Source organism: Tamandua tetradactyla, chromosome 17, assembly GCF_023851605.1.
Source record: "Tamandua tetradactyla isolate mTamTet1 chromosome 17, mTamTet1.pri, whole genome shotgun sequence".
Taxonomy (NCBI): Eukaryota; Metazoa; Chordata; class Mammalia; order Pilosa; family Myrmecophagidae; genus Tamandua; species Tamandua tetradactyla.
Window position 1 is genome coordinate 4,655,375 of NC_135343.1, and position 24,380 is coordinate 4,679,754.

The 24,380-nt window shown below is 38.1% G+C and overlaps 1 protein-coding gene across 7 annotated transcripts in view; it reads right to left on the minus strand.

Moving 5' to 3' along the window:
* Positions 1-24,380, minus strand: part of TSGA10 (testis specific 10) — a 179,840-nt gene that overhangs the window by 81,210 nt on the left and 74,250 nt on the right. The gene's annotated exons all lie outside the window — the stretch shown is intronic.

Below are 24,380 nucleotides of genomic sequence, written 5' to 3' on the forward strand. Positions count from 1 at the left end.
CCAGGGTGGACTATACTGAGGCAACTGCAAAACTGCTACACAGAGAGAGATGAGAAGACGGATAAACAGCTGGACTGACACACACAAAGATACAGCTTGACTTCCCAACCAAAATGATTCTAAAAATCAACATTTTTTTTTAAATAATATTAACTTATGCTAAGAGATAGGTAACAAAATCAACAATGAGGAGATTAATTCAGTTTAGAAGAAATTAAAAGTAAAGCACACTCTGGCTAATACTTTAAATGAATACACTGCCCAGTAACGTCAAAGAGAAATGAAAGAATAACTCCTTAAAAAATAATGGCTTAAGGTATCAGTGGCTGAGAGAGTTCAAATAGAGTCAAGAGCTACTCTGGAGGTCACTCTTATGCAATCTTCAGTTAGATATTGCTACCTACCTATCATAACTTGCTAAACCCCAACCAAAACCATTACTGCCAATTCTAAAAAATACCTAGGGCATTATATAAGATTCTGCAAAGATTCCATGAATTAGGGTACCTCTTCAAAACCTTCAACCTCCAGATAGGTCCCTGAACCAGATAAGTCCTGAAATGCAGAGAGGTCAGCCTTTCCATAACATCAACTAGTTTCATCCCCCTATCCCATATTATCAACAGCCTCTTCCAACATGAAAAATTTAGAATGGACATAGTCTAAATACCCCCTAAAGAGTGGGAAAAAGATCAAAGGTGATGGTGGAGTTATACAGAGAAGGTAGGGTTTAACAAACGAGTATGATTGCTGCATCATTATATTGATATTTATTTTAGTCTCCAGTACCTTAGAGCAGTTAGAAATAAAAACCTAAAGTTGTAAAACTGTACAAGAAAAAAATGAAGAATTGTAGAAGAAAAAAAGAAAAATGGTGGAGCTATAGCCCATACCAAACTTTAAAATTTGTTCTATAACTATCATGAAATTTGTTCTATAACTACTTGTGAAAATGTACTTGGAAATATATTGCTTTTCTATATATATGCTATATTTCACAATAAAAAAATTAAAAAAAAAAAAGCAATGGAAGAGAACAACTTCAGTAAAATGGTAGAAGAGGAAATGATCCACAAAATAGAAGCCAACAAACGGAACCAAGAGGCACGGATGGCTGTCAACCTAGAGTGTTTGTGAGAAAAGGACAAGAACACTGAAGAAGTGCCGAAGAACAAAGAATGCAAAGATCCTGCGGATGAGATTAAAGGTAATTTGTTCTGATTACTAACTTTCTCTCCGTCCCCTTTCTCAATAACCAAAGACAGTACTGATCAGTGTCGTTTTATTTTTTCCTTCCTGACAAATATTCTAGAAGCTAATACAGGACTATATAGGTAAATCCAGATTGTAGGATGTTGTTTTAGGGTTAAATGGGAGAAACTAAAAGTGTTTTACCCTTTCTAAAGTGTTGAAGTCTAATGTAGCTATTTTTTTTTTTTTTTTTTTGCTGCATCTTTTCTACTTCAGTATACTTGGTGTACTGGGTTAATAGCTAGCACTGTATTGTTTATGAAAAGAGTATGTAGTTGCTTCTTTCAAACTGTTAGACACTGAATATGTTAACTTTTAAATCCCAATTCTGTCCCCATTTTCCAGGATGCTACTGTACTTGATGGGTTAATAAAACTGCACAGTGCTGTTAAAATTGAAAAAAAGAGTAAATACATGAAACTGGATGAGATCGCTGAGAGAGTGAATACAGATACAAAAGAGAAGAGGTCCAAGGACAGAGCTCAGGATCATCTTGAGGTCATGGAGATGAAGAGGAAACTAGCAGAGGGGACTGAGACAGAAAAGCCAAAGAAATATAAAGAAAAACAACTGGGCCTGGGGCCTTAGAAGCCAAATGAAGAAAGTGTTTCAAAGAGTAGATAGGAAGCAACTGATCAACTGTGTCAAATGCTGTTTATAGCTCAAATATGATAAGGATGAGAAATAACCAATGGAATTAAGCATTAAATATTACCTTGGAAAAAGTTTTGATGGTATTTTAGTTTGTTAAAGCTATCAGAATGCAATACATCAGATATGGATCAGCTTTTATAAAGGTATTTATTTAGTTACAAATTTTTGGAAGTCAATGGTGATGTCTGTTTGCTTCCTCTCCCAGCTTCTGGGTTAAATATAGCTTTCCCCGGGGCACTGCTTTTCTGTATCTCCAAACATATGGGTCCATGTGGGCTCTGAGCTGAGTTGTGCTGGGCTGTGCTGAGCTCTTTCTCTTCTGACTCTTCCTTGTAAGCCTCCAGTTGATCAAATTAAAATGTCACTCATTGTGGAAGTCACTTCCCTTAGCTGACTACAGATGTAATCAGTCATAGATAAATTTTACATGCTCATGATTTAAAAGTCCACAGGAACAGAACAACAGGGCACCATCACCTGGCCAAGTTGACAACTGAACCAGTTTAGGACAGTCCACCCCTTGTCAACTTGGCAACTACACACAGCACTTTAAGCAACACTTAATCACTAAATAGAAAACAAGAGCAGATATATTTTTCACCTAATAATGCTCACCTATCCTGCATACAATGCACCAAATTTTTTCATATACAAAATACATTCACTTCATCACAATGCCACAAAAACCTTAAATCATTTCAGTAACAAAACAAATACAATCCCAACTCAAAAATAGTACAAAATCTCCTCAAAGTCTGTTACAAGCATAGTCTGCCTTAAGGCGAAATTATCCTCTGGCTGTGGACCCGTGAAGTTAGAGCAAGTTATCTGCTTCCAATATACAAAGAAGGAACAGTCATAGAATAAATGATCCTACTGCCATAGGGAAAAATTGGAAGGAAAAAAGGGTCGCCAAACCTAAACAATTAAAAAAAACCTGCAGGGCAAACTCCATTAGATTTCAAAGTCTGAGAGTAATTCATCTTTGGGGCTTTAAAAAGAAGCAGTCCCACCCCCTTTCCAAGGGCCTACACAGTGGCCCTGCTTTCTCCAAACACTGGGGTGAGGGTTGCAATACTGGAGAACATTGGGGAGACCACTTTTTCTTGGTCCCACCCTCCTGAAGCATCTGGGCAGCAGGCCAGATTCTCTGCCATCTCCAGGGCACACGCTCAACTCCTTCAGAAAAGTGGGGTGGCAGCCAGGCTCCCCCTAATCCCTAGGAAATGTGCTCCACCCTCTCCAGGGCCTGGGGCACCAATCTCTTCCTGAACTTCAAGGTGGAAGGCCTGTCCTCTGGTTCTGGGGCAAACTCACCCCCTCCACATGCACAAGTGGATCCACTCTCCTGGCCCAAGGGTTCTTGGCTCCCATGGTTCTGCCTGTGAGATTTATTCCTTCACTCTGTCCCTTTTCTGTCCCCTTTAGACCAACTTGGCAGTGGTTCCATTTATACAGATCTCAAAAATTTGTTTGACTTAGCATGTAGCACACAGGGTTCAAAACCATCAGAAAATAGGATTTCCACAAATCCTTTCTGGATAACTCTATCTCCAATACTGGCTTGTCCTGTAATACTGACTAGTTCCATTTTTGGTTAAAACCTCATGTGGGGCACTATTCTCTGGGGTCTCACTTTCTGGAAGCCTCAAAGTTTCCAGACCATACATTTCTGGTTTCTTTGTAATCAAAAGTTCAGTTTCAGCTTATCCTTCTCTTATTACATTCTACTATAAGCTGCAAGGAGAAACCAGGCTGCACCCTCCACAACCAGTCTGGAAATCTTCCCCAGTCAAGTATCCCAGATCATTGCATTCAAACTTTCCCTTCCATCCAGCACCAGGACTCAATTTTGGCAAATGTTCTGTCACTTCAAAACAAATGTTTCCCTCCATCCTATTTGCAACAAAAGTACCTTTAGAGTCAATATTTCTACAAACACTCTCTTCAAAGCAATCTAGACTTTCTCTATCAAGCTTGTCACAATTCTTTCCAAATCCTACCGTGATCCATTTAAAAAGCCATTCCAACATATTCGGTATTTGAAAACACAGCAGTACCCCACTCCTCTGGTACCAAAATCTATTTTGGTTTGTTAAAGCTGCCAGAAGGCAATACACCAAAAATGGGTCAGCTTTTATAAAGGTATTTATTTAGTTACAAATTTACTGGTTTGGGAAAGCAATAGCAATTTCTGCTGGCCTCCTCTCCCAGCTTCTGGGTTCAAACAGCTTTCATGGGGACATTTCCCTTCTGCATCTCCAAATGTCTGGGTTTGTGTGGGCTCTGAGCTCCGAGCTGAGTTGTACTGTGCTGTTGAGTTTTTTCTGTCACTTCTAACTATTCCTTTTAAACCTCCAGTTGATCAAATTAAAATATCACTCATTGTAGAAGGCCCTCCCCAGCTGACTACAGGCATAATTAGCCATAGATGAATTTCACATGCTGATGATTTAAGTCCACAGGAACAGAATAACAAGGCACCATCACCTGCCAAGTTGACACCTGAACCTAACTACTACAGATGGAATGATGATGGAGAAAGCCTGATCAAAATTACATTCAAGAGAGAATGAAAAGTCATAAAATTGGGACCAAAAATTTAGACAACTCTTTTAATGAATGCTCTGTGAAAGAGAGGACAGAAATGGAGTGATGGATGGAAAGAGAAGTTGGATGTGGAGAAATTAGATGGGAACAATCCAAAGAAGAGGAAGAGATGGGAGAGATTTTTTTAAGATGGGAGAGATTAGATGGGAATGAGCCAAAGAAGAGGAAAAGATTGATGATGCATGAGAGAGAGGTGCAGTGTTCATGAAGTGGCAGGGAATGGACCCTAATACATGTGTGAAAGGGTGAGCTTTGGCTAGAAAACAATTAATCCAGTAAAAGAAAAGAAAATAGAGCATATTGACATATACATGTCTATAGTAGGTGTATAAGTGGAACTGGAAGCTTTTGAAGTTCTTTTCTGATTCCTTAATATTCTCAGTGAAACAACTATAGAATAAAAAATGGAGAAAAGGTGACAGATGTGGTAGGGAGAGGGGAATAAGGTAAAACCAGCCAGCATGGATTTTTTTTATTAAGCTACTTCCAGCACTTGGAACACCTGGTTTAGATATGGTTGTGGTTTAACAGCAAATACAACAAAGTGAGAGAGGTGCAAGAGAATTAAACTTTATGCAAAGAAGAGGTTTCAAAAGTTGACTAGAGAACTTAAACAAAGCAAGGAGGACAGTGAAAAAAAAATAGGGAGATAAGCAACAGTAAAAAGGTACAGAATGAATTGATCGAAGGTCCTAGTGGGGACAAAGAATTATGTCTGGGGTACTAGAAGTGGTCAGAGAGTGACATGTATGAAAATGAGATTAAGGAGTTGCTGATATTTACTGACAAGAATTAGGAATAAGATGAAGAAACTTAAGGTTAGGATATTGGGAAAATCATCTACATGGATATAGAAATCATCAATATTCATTAGAAGAAAACTATTATTGGAGAAAACAACAGTGAGGTTTTCAAAAATGAGTGACAGTAACCCAGGAAGACTGATAAATAAATGGCATAGGTTTAACTTAATGGCAAGAGATTTAAAAATTAGTTGGTTATCAGAAGAGAGAGGAGTCAGGAAGCAGCCATGATGAACAATGAAGCCATCCCCCTCACTCTAGGCCCAGGGGTATTTGAGGTTTGGAGAGCAAAAAGTCTTACTTGAGAATGGCTGCAAGGAAAACAGTGTCATCAGAAGAGAGAACAGGTCAGAGCTAGAAAAGAAACTTTAACACAGAAGGTTAAAAAAATATATAGAACTTCCGGTTACAGACAAGAAGGAATATAGGTGCACTTCTCCGTATTCCTCCTACTAAGAACAGTGAAAAACAAAAAACAACCCAGCAACTAGTTCCATTCCCCTATTCCATACTGTAGACAGCCCTTTCCAACATGAAAAAGTTAGAATGGGCATAGCCCAAATAACCCTAAATATTGGGAGAAAGATCAAAGGACATGGTGGAGTATACAGAGAAGGTATGGTTTAACAAATGAGTATGACTGTTAAATCATTATACTGATATTTCTTTTAGTCTCCAGTGTCTTGGAGAAGCTGGAAGTAAAAACCTAAAATTGTGGGACTGTAACCCATACCAAACTCTGGAATCTGTTCTACAACTAATTGTTGCAATGTGCTTTGAAATTTATTGTTTTGTATATATGTTATTTTTCACGATTAAAAAAAAAGTACCATAATAAACATAAGAAGCCTGAATGTTGGAGAAAAAAAGGAAAACCAGCTAGAGCCTGTGGGAATCTAGGAACAATACAGTGGTGGGTTCTCTGGGTTTCACTTTGCCTCATCTATTGCAGGCTAGATGCTGGAGAAGCTGGCACCAGAAACACCAATAGGAGCCCCCTTAAATCCTTCTCTCTCTTGCCAAAGAACCAGGAAATAGACAGCCTAGAAAGAAAAAAACTTTTAGCTAATAACTGTCCTACTCCAAGCAAATACCATGGCAAAAACTGTGGCCCCACCTTCATTCCTACCAGCAAAGGCCAAGGGGGAGCTTAGACACCCACCCCCATCCTCCTCTCTACCTGACAGAGTGGTCTCAGTGAAGGTCAAGTGGGAAACTTGAACTTCCGTTCCCACCTGCCTGTGCTGGCATGGTATTAGAGGACACTTCTTAAACAGAAGATTAAAATAAATCTAGAGTCTCATAACATAATACTCTAATGCCCAAGATACAATAAATAATCACTCATTATACCAAAACACAGTAGAATCTCAATTTGAATGAGAAAAGACAATCAACAAATTCAATACTAAGATGAATCAGATATTGTAATTATCTGTCATGGACTTTAAAAATCATAATGATACTACAATGAGAAATTATAAACATGCTTAAAACAAGAGAAAAATAGAAAATCTCAACAAAGAAGATATAAAAAAGGGCCAAATGAAAATTTTGAAACTGAATATTATGATAAAATTTCAAAATTTCATGCATGAGCTTAAAAGAAGAATGTAGAAGACAGAGGGAAAAAAATCAGTGAAACTGAATATAGAACAACAGAGAAAAAAATACACAGGAAAAAAGTGTATAGAATATCAGGGATGGGCAGAACTAAAACAAAAGACCTAACGTTCATATAATAAGAATCCTGAATGGAGAGGAAAAAGAGCATGGGGCTGAAAATACAAGGAATTTTACTGATTACTGAATTGAATTCTAGATGACACAATAAAAGGATTTCAGGAAATAGGAAGAAGAGGTAGATGGAGGTTAGAAAAAGTGATATAAAGAGCTTATTGAGAGATAGCCAGGAAAAATCCGATCTCTGTGCTTCTTTTTGGAGACCCAAGTGGATACAAGTGAAAAGAGATAAAAGGCATGATATGGTAGCTCATAATGCAGGGGTTGGTAAATTATGAGCCATGGGTCATATCTACTCTGCAATTTGTCATTGTAAATAAAAACACACTGGAACATATCCATGCACACTAATTTATATATTGTCTATGACTGCTTTCTTGCTAAAGTGGAAGAGTTGCATAATGGGAACAGAGATTTTATGGCCTAAAAAGCCTAAATTTTATCTAACCTTCTACAAAAAAAGTTTTCCGGCTCCTGTACAGGGTTCCCTCTTGATTTCTGGAAGCCTCAAAGCTGGGTAAAGTGCAGTTTTACGTTCATCAAATGGGCATTCCCTAGGTCTGCACAGTCCAATAGAAAAATAATGCCAGCCACATATATAATTTATTTACAGTTACCACACAAATTTTATTTCTAGTATAATGGGATCATTATAGTAGATTTAAACTGTTCTGTAGATATTTTTTAAATGTTAGTTCTGATGGTTGTAATGGTTAAGTGGCTATTATGTTGGATTTTGCCACATGGAAATTCACATCATCTGCAACAGTAACAACTTTGAAGTTTCATTTCCAAAGTTTTACCACATTTCTTTTTCTTGTCATTTAAACTGACCAGAACTTCCAGGACAATGAACAACATTTGTTGCAGTGAGCCTCCTTACCTTGTCTGACATGAAAGACAATGTTTCTAATCTCATCATTGAACAACCTTTTTCAAGTTAAAGAAGATTCCTTATACACAGTACACTAAGAGTGTTTTTATCATGAATGGGTATTGATCTATAGCTAACAATTTTTCTATTTTTATTGAGTGTATCCTATAGATCTTTTTCTTTAATATAGCATCGTAGCAAATTTGTAAAATTTTAATATTGAATCATTCTTGCATTCCTAGGATCAATCCTCCTAATCACAATAGTGGGCTTTGTTTTGTATGTTTTTTAAGAACTAGGCCGGAATGGGCTTGCTAATATTTAACTTAGGCTTTTTGTATCTATGATCATGAGTAAATTGGTCTATTTTCTTTTTCAGTTTGTTACCTATGTTATCACATAACTTCAAAAAATTGATTGGGTAGTTTTCCATCATTGTATCTTCTCTGAAAGTTTGTGTAAGTATGTATTAGCAGTTCTTTCGAAGTCTGGTGAGACTTACAATAAACTCGAGACAAACTGTCCTTTTAAATTAAATTTTCCATTAAAAATAAAACCTGTTTATAACCATTTTCTTGTGATTTTTAAGAGTTTGTCTATTTTGTGTTATAGCCCTTTAATTGCTCCTAATGTTATCTGTGCCGACTCTTTTCTTCTCTACTTTAAAAATTCAGTAGTACTAGATTAAACTAGAGTTTTACCCATTAGTGTTTTCAAAGAACTAGATAGTTTTGTTGATCACTTCTATTTTAAATTTTTCATTCTTTTTCATTTCTGAACTTTATTATCTTTCCTTCTATGTTATTCGGATATGTTCTACTGTTCATTTAGTTTCTTGAATTGGATACTCAGCTGATTTACTTTCAATCATTCTTGTTTTTTAATAAATCATTTATCTATAAATTTCCCTTTAAGTACTACTTTAACTGAAAATCACAAGTTTTGAAAACATAGGACTATTGACATTATTCAGTTTAAAATATATAATAATTTCCATTTTGATTTCCTATTTAACCAATGGGTTATTTTTGGAACATATTATTTGACTTCCAAAAATATGGGAATGTTTTCCCACATTCTTATATCTTTGTACTGTAGCCAGCAAATTATTTGGAATTTTTTTGAGTCTTCACTTGTAGAACACTATCTTTTCATATCTTGCAAATAACTTAGTATGCTTGAAATAAATGCACATTCCCTATATGTCAGGTATCTATCCATCTAATAGATTTTTTTCTGTATTATTCAAATATTCTATATCTTTTAACTTTAAGATTGAAATACACAGTTTCTGAGAGAAGAATGTTAAAACCTTCCACCCTATCTGGCAGAAAAACTACAGTATGTTCAAAAATTGGAGTACTATGCACATGTGAAAAGGGATGAAAAAACCAGTAAGGAGTGATATTCAGGATTTACTGTTAAGTCAAAAAAGCAAAGTGGAGAAAGTTATGCCTAATTATGTACTATACATATAAATGGAGGGGGGAACAAATAAAGATATGTATTTTCCATACAAAAAATACCACAGTGGGGTAGTGCAATGGTGGCTCAGTGGCAGGATTCTCATTTGCCATGTCAGAGACCCAGGTTTGATTCCCAGTGCCCGCCCATGCAAAAAAAAACAATGTAACATGGTGAGGGTAGGTCTGTGGTAGAATTCTCGCTTGCAATGCTGGGGACCTGGATTCGATTCCCAGAGCCTACACATGCCAAAAAAAAAAAAAAAATTCCATTATAAACCATAAGATTAAAGAAATAGTTATCTACATGGAGGAAAGAACATGGTAGAATGGACACAAGTTCAATCCCCATCTCCTCCAGCTCTGTGGTGGCCTTGAAAACTGTTCTAGTTTGCTAGCTACTGGAATGCAATACACCAGAAACAACAGCTTTAAAAAGGGAAATTTTATAAGTTACTAGTTTATAGTTCTAAGGCTGAGAAAACGTCCCAATTAAAGCAAGTCTGTAGAAATGTTCAATCTAAGGCATCCATCCAGGGAAAGATACCTTGGTTCAAGAAGGCCGACGAAGTTCAGGTTTTCTCTCTCAAGTGAGAAGGCACATAGCGAATACAGTCAGGGTTTCTCTCATTTCTGGAAAGGCATGTGGCAAACACAGCATCATCTGCTAGCTTTCTCTCCTGGCTTCCTGTCTCATGAAGCTCTCAGGAGGCATTCTCCTTCTTCCTCTCCAAAGGTCACTGGCTGGTGGACTCTCTGCTTCTTGTGGCTACATCATTCTGCTCTCTCAGAATCTCTCTTTTTAGGATTCCAGTAAAGTAATCAAGACCCACCTAGAAGGGGTGGAGACATGTCTCCATCTAATCCATCTTAACAACCACTCTTGATTGAGAAACATCTCCAGGGAGATGATCTAATTAAAGTTTCAAGCATACAGTACTGAATAGGGATTAGAAGAAACCACCTTTACAAAATGGGATTAGGATTAAAACATGGCTTTTCTAGGGTACATACATCCTTTCAAACCAGGACAAAAACCAAAAGCTTGGTAACTATGGTAACTGTTAAAATTTAACAGCCTAGAAGTCACTGCAGGTGGCAGAACTGGTTTGGAGCTCCTAAAAATCCCAACTACAGAGAATGGTCACTATTTCACCTATCTGATTGAAAAACTCCACTCTCAAAGCTTGGTTTTCTTAGACCTGACACCAAGCTTTCTCTGTATGAACAGTCTTAATTGTAGAGCACTTGTTGAAAACAGCAGCAATTACTAAACTTTTGAAGCTGCCTGAAACCAAGTTATTAGTCAGGGCTAAGGAGAGGCTGACCAAAAACCTTAAAAGAAAAAAACTGGGGAATGAGATGTCCACACAGAGCTTTGCAAAGATTTTAAAAGTTCATGAAGCTCTAAAGATCCATGCACATGTTCAGAGCTAGGTGAATATCAAAGGCTGTGTGCATACCCAGAAAGAACTGAAAAAGGCCCTAGCTCTAAGATCTAATCTTGAGAAACTGTAGAAGTAGGGCGTGACGGCGAAGGCAGAGTTGTAAACTGCCTGCCAGAGCACTGAACGTGTACCTCCCACATACACAGACACCCTTGGCAAAAGCTGAGCTAATTATTAGATCAAGACATTTAATCTCTGTCTACTTATTAGTTGACCACTAAGCTAATCAAGCAAGGACTTCAGTGGCTGAAAAGAATACAGGCTTTACAGGTTTAAAGTGAGAAAGTCACTCAAAAGGCAAACAACCACCACAAATGCTGGAGAGTGGAGTAATATGATTCTAGAATTGTAACATTATTTTACTTGCAACAAAATATGGCAAGACATGTAAAAAAGTAGGAATTTTGGTTCATACACAGGGCGAAAAGCAGTCAAGTGAAACGGTCACTAAGGAAGCCCGAGGTTGGACTTATTAGATAAAGACTTAAATTCAGCTACTATACATATGGCCCAAAAACTAAGGGAAACCATGTCTAAAACACTGAGGAAAAGTATAAAATAGTGATTTCTACAAAATAAAAAATATCAATAAAGAGACAGAAATTTTAAAAAATATAAAAAGACCCAAATAAAAACTCTGGAGTTGAAAAGTATAACTGAAATGAAAAATTTACTACAGAGAATGAATAATAGATTTGAACGGAAGAAGAAAGACTGAGTGATTTGAACACAGGTCAAGAGGTAAGATTATTCAGTCTGAGGAAAATAAAGAAAATAGAATGAATAAAAATGAACAAAGCTTCATGGCCCAGATTCTTTTGGTGGTTTTCAAGATGGCCTTGTTAGCCCAGGGCACCCAGCATGGCCCACAGGGAGGGAGACCTCTCTCCTCTGACCCAGGATCCCATGTCTCTGCTGCTACTCCCACCCACTGACATGGGGATGATGTAATAAAGAGGTCTAGGGAGTTCCAGTTGATCAAGACGGCACTGTAAGATGCTCCGGGGTGCTGTTCTCCCACAGAATATTTGAACAACTAGCAAAAGCTAGCAGAGGCATTTTTCTCAGAATTCCAGAAAACAGTAACTGGGTGAGTACCAAATCAAGAATCAAATTTAAAATGGGTGGGAGAAGCTCATGGAACACCTGCTGGTCCCTCCCACACCACTTCCTCCATGTAGCATGGAGTCAGCCTGAATTCCAATTGTGAGCCCCTATCTGAGTTCTGCAGGGAGCAAAGTAACCCCTATAAACATAGCAGCGGTGCCTGTACATCAGTGCTAATCTATCAGGTGGCAGCCTGAAAGATGGAATCAGGAAACTCATTTCTGTCTTGCCCTCCCAGAATTCGCCATGCAGGCAGATGCAGCTTGTGGCAAGCTATAGTAGTGCAAGAAACAATTAAGCCAAAGCAGTTTGGGGCAAAGGATTACCTGATTTAAGTCACAGAATAGAGCACTGAGTGGGGGTGGGGGGGTCAGAGTCTATTTCACAGGGAATAGAAGGGGAAATTGAGTTCCTGAAAATTGAGTTCCTCAGGCCACGAGCAAGCAAAAGCCCAGGACAAGACCCAGACTCAGAAAAGACAGGGAGGACCAAGCACTTTACATTTGCCTCGGGCTGATCTTGACAGGAAGGTCCAGCAATGCAAAGCCAATTTATAAAAACTGGAAACAGTATTTTTGCCTTGGCTTGTTTTGTGTTTTTGGTTTCTAGTTTTCAAGGAAATCTTGGTCATATCACTAACTGTATATTAACTTAAAAAAAGCTGAGGGACTAAATCCTAGAGTTAATACTTTATTAAAATGTGCAGTGTGCAATAAAAGATTAGAAGGCAAAGAAACAAGAAATGATGGCCCATCCGAAGAAACAAGGAAAACACCCTGAAACCATCAGTGAAGAAAAATAGACTTTGGACATACTTGAAAAAGACTTTTAAAAAATAACCCTCGGTGGGGCAAGATGGTGGCATAGTGAGATGTGGAAATTAGTTTGTCCTCCAGAGCAGCTATTAAATAGCTAGGAATGGTACAAAACAACTGCTGGGGGCACATCAGTGACTGGACACACAGCATACACCAGTCTGGACCAGGTGGAAAGGCTGAGATCCCACACAAAACTGTAAGTCCCCCAACCTGCAGAGGCTGGTGCCCTTCCCCATGGGTACAGCAGGCTGGTTCCCCAAAGGGAAAGGAAATAGATTTTACTAGTTACAAGAGCTTAGCTCACCAAGCTCCAATCGTGGAATTAATTAACAGGACACCCCAGCACAGATAAACATGGAATAAGCACTAATAGAACTAGGAGTTTTGCCTGCACAGAGATGGGGTGGGGCTGATGAAAAGAAAAAACACTACAGGCTTTTTGAGTTGGATCACACAAAACACTGGAAAAGGGCTGGACCCTAAGAAAAAGAGACACATAGAGCCTGGAGATACATAGAGCCATGTACCAATTCAGTCTCTTGGTTGACAAACCTGAGTAGTAGTCTGACTCTGAAAAGGCTTTTTTGCTTTTATTGACTTCTTAACAGCTCATTAAATAGAACTGCAAGTACTCTCAGCCTCCAGCACTGCCCCAGGCAGCAGCCAAACTAAGGCATGTCTGAGAGACAAAGTAATGAGGCAAAAGGAATTAATTCTCTAAAGGGCATATCTTCACCAAGAAAAGGAGGGCAGGGCCTAGCTCAAGTGAAATTCTTTCTTCAAGAAATTCAGGCCCCAGGGGCTGGAAAACAGAAGCAATCAAAATCCACCTACTATCTCATCTCTGTTTCAACCAAGTCCCTGGCAGGGAGAGGCTACTGAAATTAAAGGCACTGAATTACTTTCAGCTGGTGGGAAGCCATGGAGAGACAAGCACCAAAATCTGGGCAGGATAGGAAAAGCACAGAGTCTACAGGCTTCATAGGAAAGTCTGATAACCTGCTGAGTCTCACCTTCAGGGAAAACTGATGCTGGCTACTCTCTTCTCCTGAGATGTAGGAAAATCTGACTGGAGTTTATAATATCAGAGGAGACCCTCCTCAAAAATAAGGGGGGGGGGGCTCCATATAGGTAGGGCAAGAAAAAGAAAAATAAGAACTGAAAAATTATAATCAGCTAAGTAGAACCTATGCTAGAGGTCTAGAATAAATTGAACTGAATGTTAAAGAACCCATAGAGAACAAAGCTACCCAGCAAGAAAATCTTAGGTAAAACAGTGAAAACAACCTCCAGAATAAATTAATTAAGGAAATAAAATGCCTAGATGTCAGCAGAAAATAATGAGTCATACTAGGAAAATCAAAGATAGAGCCCAAAGGAACAAACCAACACAACAAATGAGATACAGGAATTGAAACAACTAATTCAAGGATGTTTGAACAGATCTGCAAAATTTCATCAAAAATCAAATCAGTGAGTTCAGGGAGGATATAAAGAAGACATTGGGTGAACATGAAGAAGAACTTGAAATTTTGAAAAAAAATTGTAGAACTTATGGGAATGAAAGTCATAATAGAAGAGATGAAAACAATGAAACCTACAACAATAGATTTGAAGAGGCAGAAGAAAGAATTAGTGAACAGACTGGACATCTGAAATCCAACACATAAAAGAAATGACAACATGAAGTACAAGAATATACAAGTTGTGGGTGTGCCAGAAGGAGAAGAGAAAGTAAAAGGAGCAGAAAGACTAATGGAGGAAATAATCACTGGAAATTTCTCATCTTTTACAAAAGACATAACATTACAGATCCAAGAAGTATAATACCCAAAACAGAATAGATCCAAGTAGACATACACCAAGATACTTACTAATCAGATTGTCAAATGTCAAAGACAAAGAATTTTGAAAGCAGCAAAAGAAAAGCAATCCATCACATACAAGGGAAGCTCAATAAGACTACGTGTGGATTTCTCAGGAGAAACCATGGGGACAAGAAGGCAGTGGTATGATATATTTAAGATTCTGAAAGAGAAAAACTGCCAACTAAGAATTCTATACCCAGCAAAACTGCCCTTCAAAAATGAGGGGGGGAAATGAGGGGAAGATTAAAATATTTTCAGACAAACAATCACTGAGAGAATTTGTGACTAAGAGACTGGCTCTACAGGTAATACTAAAGGCAGACTACCGGCAGATAGGATAATGCAGGAGAGAGAGGTCTGGAGAAGAGTGTGGAAATGAAGACTATCAGTAAAGCTAAAAAGAGGGGGGAAAATTAGATATGATATTGTCATGGTCAGCTTCAAGTGTCAACTTGGCCAAGTGGTGGTACCTGTTTGTCTGGTTGGGCAAGTGCTGACCTGTCTGTTGCAATGAGAACATTTCATAGAATTAGATCACCATCCCGTCACCTGCATCCACAGCTGATTCCATTTGTAATCAGCCAAGGGGAGTGTCTTCTGCAATGAGTGATGCTTAATCTAATCACTAGAAGCCTTTTAAGGAGGATTCAGAAGAAACAGGCTCTTATCCTGCTTCGGCCAGTGAGCCTTCCCTGTGAAGTTTGTCCAGACCCTCCCTCAGAATCATAGGCTTCACAGCCTGCCCTGCGGATTTTGGACTCGGTGTTCCCACAGTCATGTGAGACACTTTTATAAATTTTATATTTGCGGGTGTTCCCTGTTGATTCTGTTTCTCTAGAGAACCCTAACTAATACAGACATATAAAATCCAAAAGACAAAATGGCAGAAGAAAGTACTGCCTTTACAGTATTAACATTAAATGTTAATGGGTTAAACTCCTCAATAAAAAACATAGACTGGTAGAATGAATTAAAAAACAGGCCTCATCTATATGCTGTCTACAGGAGACACATTTTAGACTCAAGGACAACCATTTCTTCTAATCCCTATTCAGTACTATAGGTTGGAAACTTGATTAGGTTATCTCCATGGAGATGTGATGCAATCAATTGTGGGTATTAAACTTGATTAGATGGAGATGTGTCTCCACCCATTCTATGTGGGTCTTGATTAGTTTACTGGAATCCTATAAAAGAAGAAGTATTTTGGAGAAAGCTTCAGAATGACATAGCCACAAAAAGCAGAGAGTCCAACAGCCAGTGACCTTTGGAGATGAAGAAGGAGAACACCCCTGGGGGAGCTTCATGAAATTAAAAGCCAGAAGAAAAAGCTAGCACACTTCGCCATGTGGCCTTCCAGTTGAGAAAGAAACCCTGAACTTCATCAGCCTTCTTTAATCAAGGATGCCTTAGATTGGACATGTCTATCTTTCCCTGGATGCCTTAGATTGGACATGTCTGTAGACTTATTTTAATAGGGACATTTTCTCAGCCTTAGTGCTGTAAACTAGTAACTTATTAAATCCCCCTTTTAAAAGCCATTCCATTTCTGGTATATTGCATTCTGGCAGCTAGCAAACTAGAACAGGCAGCTATAACTAGAACTAGCTATATTAATAGCTGACAAATTAGACTTCAAATATAAAACAATTAAAAGAGACAAAGAAGGATACTATGTATTAATAGAAAATGATCCTCAATATGCTCAAGGAGATGAAGGAAAACACAGAGAAAGAACTAAAGGATGTCAGGAAAACAATGAATGAAAATATGAGAATCTCATAAGGAGATAGAAATTTAAAAAATGAATGAAACAGAAATACTGGAGTTGAAGACCACAGTAACTGAAATAAAAAATTTCTTAGAGCATGTCAACAGCAGATTGGAGCTAGCAGAAGAAAGAATTAGTGAACTTGAAGACAAGCAATTAAAATGATTCCTACTGAGGAGCAGAATGAAAAAAGAGTGAGCAGAGCCTAAAAGACCTGTGGAAATCATCAAATGTACCAACATATGCAGTATGGGAATCTCAGAAGGAGAAAAACTGATAGGAAGGGGTAGAAGTAATATTCAAAGAAATAATGGCGAAAACTTCCCAAATTTAATGAAAGACATAAATACAAACATTCAAGAATCCCAATGAACCCCAAATAGGATAAACTTGAAGAGAGTGATGGCAGACATACAGCAGTCAAACTATCAACTGTCAAGGAAAAGGAGAAGGCACTGAAAGCTTCAAAAGAAAAGCAATGTGTTATATACAGGGGTGGGGGTGGGGTTCCCAGTAATATTAAGTTACAAATTCTTATCAGAAACCATGAAGAGGAGACAGAGGGTCAAAATATCTCAAATGCTGAAAGAAAACAATTGCCAGTGAATTTTATATCTGGTGAGACTGTCTCTCAAAAATAAAGGAGAGATTAATATATTCCCAGATAAACAAAAGCTGAGGGAGTTCATCACCACTAAACTACCCTACAAGCAATGCTGAAGGGCACTGGAGAGTGAATAACAGCAGCAAAATGAAATCAAAAGTTCTGGAAAGGTAACTATATGGGCTATTAAATACGCTACTCTTGTTCTGTTGTATTTTTGGTATGTAATCCCACTTTTATACTTGTTAGGGCTTCTAAAATGCAAATGCATACAAAGTAATGATAAACCTATGGATCTATACATAAAAGGTAAAAACATACAAACTGTAACAAGTACAACAAAAAGATGGGCAAACAGAGTATAGGAACACTATATGTACACACTATTGAAGTTAAGTTGATATCAAATAAAAATGATTATTATAGATTTAACATGTTAAATTTAATCCCCATGCTAATGACAAAGAAAATATATGCAAAATATATACAGAAAGAAATGAGAAGGAACGCAAAATGGTACAATATAAAAAAATCAAATAAATATGAAAGTGGGCATTACCAGAAGCATTGAATGACAAAAAGGGTATAAGACTTTAAAGACCAAATAGAAAATGGCAGAAGAAAACTTTACATTATCAGTAGCTACTTTAAATGTAAATGCATTAAATTCTACAGTCAATAGGCAGAGAATTGGCAGATTAGCAGGAAAGCATGAAACAACTATATGCTGGCTACAAGAGATGCACCTTAAGCTCAAAAGATACATGTAGGATGAAAGTGAATGGATGGGAAAAAGTATTCAATGCAAAGAGTAACCATAAAAGAGCTGGGTTAGCTGTACTTGTACCAGATTTAAAAGTCTTTAAGTAAAAACCTGTTAGTCCTCATTACAAAATAAAATCTTTTTTGACACTTTCTGGAACTAATTAAAAAGGCCCCATAAATCAATACCTGCAGGCTGTCAGCAACATGGAAATCTCAGAGACAACTGCAGAGCCACTTTATATGCAATTCTTCATCCACCAATGCTCTTGATGGAGAAGGAGAAAAACTGTTTGGAAAAGCACAGACACTGACAACTCTGAACTGAAACATGATACAGAAGAGTCAGACTTTAAATGTGAAGACATTGTAGGCATGTTATAATTGTGTTTCTTGAACTTTGATGAATTTCAGAATAACCTAGGAAATCTGGTAATAGTACAAATGTCTAGGCCCTGTTATTCCAGTTCAATGACCCTGAGCCTCTGCATTCTTTATATACTCTCCAGATGATTCTGATACACAACAAAGTTTGAAAACCACTACCTCAAACATTAAAATAATGGTGAATTTTACATTAGTAGAATATCATTGGATAAAATATGATAAACGTAATCCAAACATACTTGTGTTACTGATACCATCAGATTTATATTTCTGCTCAAATATTTTTTCTACTTACCATTCTTTTTTGTTTAGATTTCATTATCCCTTTATTTTTATGCCCTTCAAGGGGCATTTTTGACATTGTTCCATTTTATTCTGATAATTTTGAAATTATTAATTGATTTTCCATTCTAACAGGACAATTCTAAATTTAACATATATATTACAGATATTTTAAAAAAGAAAGTCCAAATTCAGTATTCCTCTGACTGCTGGCCTTCTCTCCTGGCTTCCAACAGATTTTCCTGGGGCAATTCCTTTCTGCAATTCCAAATGACTGGATCTTGGCTCCCAGTGCTGAGATGAGATATATGAGCCGCTTGGGCTGTGTTGTACTCTCTTCTGACCTCTCTCTTTAAAGCCTCCAGCTAATAAATGTCACTCACTGAGGAAGGAACTCCTCTTAGCTGACTGCAGATGTAATCAGCCATAGATGAATTTCATACGTTGATGATTTAAGTCCACAGAAACAGAACACTGGGGCATCATCACCTGGCCAAGTTGACACCTGAACTTAACTACCAGGGTCTAAGGATAGTAAAGTTTTTTTTAAAAATGTTTTTTTTGTTGTTGTAAATATAACATATATACAAAAGAAAGAAAGAAAGAAAAAAGCAGTAACTTCCAAAGCACACTTCAACAAGTAGTAACAGAACAGATCCCAGAGTTTAGCATGGGCTAGTATTCCAGTAACTCAGATTTTTCCTTCCATCTGCTTCCAAACACTAGAAGCTAGATGAAATATTAATATACTGATACAGCAGTCATACTCATCTGCGAAATCTTATTCTATTGTACCCCCTTCCTTCTCCTTTGATCCTTCTCCCAATCCATACCGATCTTTGGGCAATGCCTGTTCTTTTACATGTTGAGGAGGGGTGTCAACATTAAAGGATAAGGGGGTGTAATTAATTGATAATTTGGGGGAGGCTGGTCCCTCTAGATTTCATTGCCCATCTGACCCAGGAACCCTCTGGGAATTACAGGTTCCAGGAAAGCAAACTTGGTACATGAAACTCCTACAGAGTCTCAGTTCAAGCTCTAGGTATTCTCAAGAGTCAAAAGGAGTGACGTTGGTTGGGGTTTAGCAAACCATGGCAACCAGCACCATCTAACTGAAGCTTGCATAAGAACAGCCTCCAGAATAGCCCCTCAACTCCATGTGATCTCTCTTAGCCACTAATGCCTTATTTGATCACACCACTTTTCCTGCTTTATTCTGGAAGGCGTTGTTAATCCCACGGTGCCAGGACCAGGCTCCTCCCTGGGAGCCATGCCCCATACACTAAGGAGACCCTCACCCCTGAATGTCATGCCCTACATAGGGGGGAGAGCAATGACTTTCCTTGCAGAGTTGGACCTAGAGAGAGAGAGGTCACATCTGGGCAACAAAGAGGTTTCCTTGAAACAACTCCTAGGCCTTGCCATGGGCAGTCTTAGTATCTCCTCCACAGAAACAAGCTTCATAAAGGCCAGCCTCAAAATCAAGGGCCTGTCCCATTTTCCTGTGAGTCCCCAATGGCTCAGAGGGACCCCAATGGCTCAGAGGGTACCTGGCGCTTCCCAAATGGGAAAGTTCAATAGTTCCATATAAATATATATACATATATATTTTATGCCCCTTGGACCCTCAAGGGACTCCACCAACACCTCCCAATTATCAGCCCACCACAGTCTGAGATGTATCCTGGCAACATACTAAGTTAAAATTACACAGAACTACAAGGCCTCATTCCCACTCTGGACCCCAGAAGTCTGGGTCGTTCAAATAAGCCAATTAGACAGGTTGATTTAGATTTTATTACAAAAAATCTAGGTTCTAGAAATAATAAATCTCTGTGCCTTTGGTACCATACAGTAGATGAAGGCCTAGAGTACATACACTATCATTTTTACCAGGTATTCTGACCTACCTTAGAAGTCAGAATCTCCCCATTGGTTACTTTGTTATTATATACACCGATGCTAGCCTTCAGGGCAGCAGCACACCATCTCTGGGTCCCAGGTGTTACAGGGTTGCTCAAAATCCCAGGAAAACCAGCTGATACACATACAGCTCAGCACCTCAGCATCCAGAAATACGTTTACAACTTCAAACTAAGTGTGGCTGCTGTAAGGGCTTACAATCTAGGCTCCAATTTTCTTATAAGTATCTTTTGAAAGAAACCTTAGGATATTTTTTCTTTGTTTCTGGCTTATTTTGCACAATACATTGTTCCCAAGGTTTATTCTGTTCGTTGCCTGCCTCTTAATAGCATTCCTTTTTGTAACCATACCATATTCCATCATATAAATGTAAAGCAGTTCACCATTCTGCTTCTCAGTCATTGTACCTTTAGGCTCCCTTCAATTATTGGGCAGCATGGATAATGTCCAAAATAAACAAACCAAGTATCCTCACTTGGTTGTACAATCATCAGTTCCCTCAATTTAAGACAATTTTCATTGGTCCATAACAACAACAAACTGATAAACACAGCATCACCAACTACAAAATTAAAACTATCCCTTATCACTTGTGCCTTCTCACTCCCCACAACACCCCCTCCCTGCAATTAGTTGTCCTTGGTAGTGCTGTGGTAGTGTTCATGTCTTCCTGTTTACTGGCCATAGTATACATTCTTAGTTTTCTCCATATACCCCTCTACTATTGACTCTTTGTCCACTATCAAACCATTGAAAAAGTTCATGCAAGAACTTATTTATAATTGTAGATTTAATCATTGGGATATTTGGCACTAAAGATAGCCTTTCATCATTGTCACCTTCAATATGGCAATGTTACTTATAAACCCACTAATTAATTACCATCACTTCTATTCGTTACCTCGTGCTTAGGTTCAATATTTTAGGGTAACCTTTCCTTCATCTCTAGCTTTTGTGTACCTCTAGGTCTACTATATTCTAGTGTAACCTCTGAGATTACCTTTACCAGAGTCATAATAGCAAAATCATGCAGTGTCTATCCTTTTGTGTCTGACTTATTTCACTCAGCATTATGTCTTCAAGTTTCATCCACATAGTCATAGGCTTCAGGACCTCATTTCATTTTATTGCTGCATAATATCCAATCATATGTATATACCACATTTTATGGTATATGGGCATTTGGATTGTTTCCATCTTTTGGCAATTGTGAATACTGCTGCTATAAATATAGATGTGAAAATGTCTGTTTGTGTCACTGCTTTCAACTCTCCTGGGTGTATACCAAGTATTGGTATTGCTGAGTCATAGGGCAACCCCATATTTAGTTTTTCTGATGAATCACCAAATTGTCCTCCAAAGCAGCTGTACCATTATACATTCCCACCGATAGTGTTCCTAGTTCTCCACATTCTCTCCAACATTTGTAGTTTTCTGTTTGTTTAATAGCAGCCATTCTTATAGGTCTGAAGTGATATCTTGTTGTCTTAATTTGCACTTCCCTGATAGCTAATAAAGACAAGCATCTCTTCATGTGCTTTTGAGCCATCTGTGTTTGATTTTCAGAGAAGTGTCTATTCATATCCTCTGACAATTTATAATTGGATTGTTTGTTATTTGGTTGTTCAGCTGTATAACTTCTTTATGTACACAGGATATCAAGCCTTTATCTGATAAGTGGTTTCCAAATATTTTCTCCCATTAAATTGGCTACGTCTTCACCTTTTTGACAAAGTCCTTTGAGACATAGATGTTCTTGATCTTAAGGGCTTCTCATTTGTTTATTTTTATTTTCGTTGCTTGTGCTTTGGGTGTAAAGTTTAAGAAGACCTATTACTAAGTCTTTAAGATGTTTCCCTCTATTTTCTTCCAGGAGTTTCATGGTATTGGCTCTTATATTTATGTCTTTGATCCACTGAGAGTTAATTTTTGTATAGGGTATAAGATAAGGGTCCTCTTTCATTCTTTTGGCCATTGTTATCCAATTCTCCCATGCCCATTTCTTGAAAAGACTATTCTTTCCCAGTTCAGTGGATTTGGGGGCCTTATCAAAAGATCAATTTATCTATCTCTGCACTCTCAATTCAATTCCATTGTCAATCCTTCTATCTTTGTACCAGTATGATGCTGTTTTAACACTGCGGCTTTATAGTAAGCTTTAACTTCAGGAAGGGATAATCCTCCTACTTCACTCTTCTTTTTTAGGATATCTTTAGCTATTCAGGATCTCTTTCCCTTCCAAATAAATTTGATGCCTAGTTTTTCCAAGTCCTCAAAGGAGGTTGTTGGGATTCTGATTGGTATTGCATTGAATCTGTAGTTCAATTTGGGTAGAATTGACATCTTAAAAACATTCAGCCTTCTTATCCATGACCACAGACTGTCCTTCCATCTCTTAGAGTCATTTTTTTTTATTTCTTGTAGCAATGTTTTGCAATTTTCTGTGTACACATCCTTGAAATCCCTGGTTAGGCTTATTCATAGACACCTGATTCTTTTGATCACCATTTTGAATGGAATTTTTTCCTTATTTGGCTCCTCACATTGCTTGTATATAGAAACATTACTGATTTTTGTACATTAATATTGTATCCCACCTATTCTACTTTGCTAGCTGCCAAATGTAATATACCAGAAACAGGGGAATTTAATAGGTTACTAGTTTACAGTTCTAAGGCTGGGAAAATGTCCCAGTTAAAACAAGTCTACAGAAATGTCCCATCTAAGGCATCCAGGGAAAGATACCTAGGTTCAAGAAGGCCAATGACATCCAGAGTTTCTCTCTTGGCTGGAAGGGCACATGGCAAAGTCTTCTAGACTTCTCTTCCAGCTTCTTGTTCATGAAGTTCCCTGGGAGGCATTTTTCTTCTTCAACTCCAAAAGTCACTGGCTGGTGGACTCTGCTTCATGGTTCTGTGGCATTCTCTGCTCTCTCAGAATCTCCTCATTCTCCCATCATTCTCAAAAGGAAATTTCTACTTCGTGGTTCTGCAGCGTTCTGAAGCTTTCTCCAAAATACCTCTTCTTTTATAGGATTCCAGTAAACTAATTAAGACCCACCTGGAATGGGTAGAGACACATCTCCACCTAATCAAGTTTAATACTCAGCTTGATTGAGTCACCTCTCTATGGAGACAATCTAATTAAAGTTTCCAACATACAATACTGAATAGGGATTAGAAGAAAACGGCTGTCTTTACAAAATGGGATTAGGTTAGAAACATGGCTTTTCTAGGGTACATAAACTTTTTCAAACCAGCATATTCCACCCTCTGGACCCTAAAAAAAGACCTGTTTTTCCCATATACAAAATACTTTCATTCCATAAAAACTTACACCATTTCAGTAACAATGCACATACAGTACAAGGTTAAAACCAGTATAAAGTCTCATCAAAGTTAGTTACAGACATTCTAAGGCAAAATTCACCGCTGGCTCTGAACTGTGAAAGTCAAACAAGTTATTTGCTGTCAACATACAAAGGAGGAACAGTCATAGGATACATATACCCATTTCCATAGGGAGGATTTGGAAGGAACAATGGGGTCACAGGACCCAAGTAATTTCGAAAACCTGCAGGGAAAACTCCATTAGATTTGAAAAAACTTTATACTGGTTTTAACCTTGTATTGTATGTGCATTGTTACTGAAATGGTGTAAGTTTTTATGGAATGAAAGTATTTTGTATATGGGAAAAACAGGTCTTTTTTTAGGGTCATTTATCCTTGGGGCTTTAGAAAGTGGCAGTCACACCCTTTCCAAGGGCCTATGCAGAGGCCTGTCTCTCTCCAAACGCAACCTTGGGGGACAGTGGAGAGAACACTTTTTTATCCACTCCACCTTCTCCAAGGATGGGGGCTGCGCCCAGGATCTCTGCCATCTCTGGGGCAGATGCTCAACCCCTCCATGGGGTGGCAGCCAGGGTCTCCCCAACCCCCAAAGAATGTGCTTCGCCCTCTCCAAGGCCTGAGGTGACATAACTCTTGCACTGCAACAAGGTAAAAGGCCCATC